A 3,505-nucleotide genomic window follows, 5' to 3' on the forward strand; every position below is an offset into this window, starting at 1 on the left:
TATTTTATATTCTCTCTCTCTTTTTCATTATCTAGTGCGCATAGATTGTGGCTCTTATACCAATGAATGTGCCGGTCGTTGTCCTTTCGACGAGATAGCCCTGCCTCCACCGCATGTGACCCACCCACCACGTGCATGCTGCTGCGAGGGATAACTCCTCCAGCGATTCCATTGGAGGTCAGCTTCGTCCAAATTTGCTTGGCCGGACAAATGTGCACTACAATCTGGAATTGTAGCAGAAAACTTATACGCACTATAAAGAGGAACGGAGGGAGTATGAGATTTGTGTGTTGTCAATTCATAGCACTATTTGCGTTCATTAATGGCTTCTAAGAAGTACAAAGGCCAGAAATCCAAAACAATTTTCTAGAACCGATCCAGAGTAGTCCCTGCTTGCCAAATGATATATATCACATGTATTATTATTTTTGCAAAGTCAAAGTCGGTAAACGCTGCTCAAGTGTATGAAAAATAATATAAACATTTACAACACCGAATGTGTACCATATCAAAATACATTTTTATGATGAATCTAATAGTACTGGTTTGGCATTGTCAACGCTGATACACTTTTCATAGACTTGATCAAAGGTTACATGCTTTGACTTTGAGAAGATGCACTATATAATATGTCAAGGTGAGAGTATATTTTAAATGATTTTAGAAAACAAGCTTTGACATTTTCTCCCGGGAAAAAGAACTTTGACCTTCTCTATTGTTTGCAAAAGACAGCGCAGTACAGCTATACCTAACACCCGTCGGCTCTCTCTCTCTCTCTCTAGCCCGGCTTTATATAAGTGATAGGTGCTCGTTGTGCACACACACAAGCAAAACACATATCAAAGAGAGGAGGAGAGGGAGAGAGAGCAGATCAAAGAGAGAGGGAGAGGGGGAGAGAGCAGGATGGGTCAGGCGAGCAGATTCAAGCGGATGTGCGTCTTCTGCGGCAGCAGCCAGGGCAACAAGAGCAGCTACCACGACGCCGCCATCGACCTCGCCAACCAGCTCGTACGTGCTACTACTCTCTATTCGTGCATGCATCTCATCTTGGTCAGCAGTACGTATCACGATTACGCCAGCCAGCTGCTCTTGATTCTCGTTTCGCAAAGGGGTTGTGGGGACGTTCCTTGTTCGTAATCACGCGGTCTAAAGCGATCGAGCAGGGAGACTTTTTAGCTAATAGCACTAATTGCTGAATGATTAAGCAGTCGGTCGTTGGTCCTTGATGAGATCCAGAATCTGAATACACTTACACTTATGGATGATTAAGGAGGAGGGAAAACACGCGCGCCTGCTGCACATGCATGACCTGGACGGTCTTCTCTCCTCTCGTACGTTGACATGCATTAATCTGCTTATTAGTTTGCACCACGGTTAATCACGAAAGCGGCTGTCAAGTTAGTAGAGCCAAGATTAATGTGTATGTCCGTAGATGCCTAGCTATGTCAAAGCACAAAACTACACACTTTTACAGTGAGATGATTTTACTTGCCAGCGGCACAGAGCACGGCTAACACTGGTAGGACAGGCCGGGCAGAGCTCGTCATCTAGGAGTACTCCGTATCTAGCTCCTCTGAAATAGTACTACGTACGAACACGACTTGAAGGGCATGCATGTGCATGCAAGCCATCAGCATGCGTACGTGCACTCGTCAGCTTCAGTGCTTCTCATGTACTCCCTCCGTTTTTAGTTTGCATATAAAATTTAGTCAAAGTTAAACTTTCTAAAATTTGACTAACTTTATAGAAAAAATATCGACATCTACAATACAAAAGTTATATGTTATGAAACTAATTTCATCATGCATCTAATACTATTGATTTCATAGTCTGAATGTTGATATATTTTTCTACAAAGCTAGTCAAATTTTATAACTTTATAAAATTTGACTTTGATTAAATCTTATATGCGAACTAAAAAGAGAAGGAAGAAGTACTATCGATCGGCTCATCCATCACTTGCTACCGTCCGTACGTAGTACTCCCACCGCATTCATCATGTGCAGTAGTACGGGTTATTTCACTCGCTGTGCAAGTGCAACAAGTATTGTCTACTCCTTCCTTGTCCAGATGCATAAAGTATCTTAGATTGTGCATCCCGACCAAGATAGAGGAAAAAACGAAAAAATTTAATATTTATTTACTAATTAATAGCATTGTATGCAATAAATTAATCATTGCATGTCGTGTTTGCTAGTCCTAAATCATTGAAAGTATGTATTTTTTATTGGTTGATATATCAAGAAATAAAAACAAGATGGGAGTTAATACACCATATCAAAGTGTTTTGAGATTATTTAGTTTTCGTAACGTAACTTATACATCTAGACGGAGGGGTACAAGGAATTCACTCGATCACGTACATACGGTCGGCCGCGTGACTTGAACGTTGCCAGTCAGATCTCAAACGTACTACTTACATGCGTACGTACGGTGGGAGGAGCTAGGTAATTAACGTTGAATGGTGGGTGACAGGTTGGTGGGGGCATCGACCTGGTGTATGGCGGCGGCAGCATCGGGCTGATGGGGCTCGTCTCCCGGGCCGTCTACCACGGCGGCAGGCACGTCATCGGGTAAGGGCATCTCCAGCCGCGCCTTTAAGAAGGTCTTCTTAGACTTTTTTTTGCGCCGGCGCCGAAAAATCGGCCCAGTCGTGTCCTAGGAGCCAGATTTTCATCGGCTTGGGCCGAAAACAGCGTCGACGGACCCAGGCTGAACCCGGCGCGCTGGGGGCGCCCGGGGGCGCCGGGGCGAACTATTTTGGCGCGAAACAGCCGCGGGCCCGCCGCGTCAGCGACTCTACCCTCTTCTCGCTCCTTCGTCGTCCTCATCGTCTCGTTTCCCGTGACGAATCAATGCCAAAGCTGCCGCACTGCCGCGCCGGTCAGTCTGCGCCATTGGTGCCTCACGGGCAGCGCAGTGAAGACCGGATGACGCGCGTCCCTCGCCCTCCCTCGCCCGCCACGCGTACTCACGGCAGCTCCCGCACGGGCGGCGCCTCGGCCTATATAAGACGAGACCCAGTGTGACGCCCGGATAATTAGGCTATAGTAATCACGTGTTAATGATGCCAAGCCATCAAAGTTACTGTCGTTAATCTCGCGTTAGTTCAGAACCGATCCAAATTCAAATTTGAAAGAAAGGCAAACAACAGAACTTTTGAAACATTAAAACCAAAATGTTCGGTTTGTGGCAAATAATCCTTACTAAATATTTGTGAAGGAACCACACTTTTATTATGTGTTTTAATGCACTAAAATGATTTAAATATTAGCAAACCTGATTATTTAAATGCCTTTACAGATTGATAAAATATCAAACCAAATTAATTGGGGTCTAGACTTTTGTGGCGGTGGACTAAATCGAAATGTTCAAATTAGATGCAAAGTATATGTTTTTACAGAACCTAAAATAATAGGAAACAAAAATAAAACAGAAAAGAAAAGAGGAAAATAAAGAAAATACAAAAGAGAAAACAGAAAACAAAAATAAGAGCAAACCCCTC

The 3,505-nt window shown here is 44.0% G+C and overlaps 1 pseudogene; it reads left to right on the forward strand.

Moving 5' to 3' along the window:
• Window positions 1–903: 903 nt before the first annotated feature.
• LOC119283399 overlaps window positions 904–3,505 on the forward strand; it is an 18,418-nt pseudogene continuing 15,816 nt past the window's right edge.

Source organism: Triticum dicoccoides, chromosome 4A (genome assembly GCF_002162155.2).
Source record: "Triticum dicoccoides isolate Atlit2015 ecotype Zavitan chromosome 4A, WEW_v2.0, whole genome shotgun sequence".
Classification (NCBI taxonomy): domain Eukaryota; kingdom Viridiplantae; phylum Streptophyta; class Magnoliopsida; order Poales; family Poaceae; genus Triticum; species Triticum dicoccoides.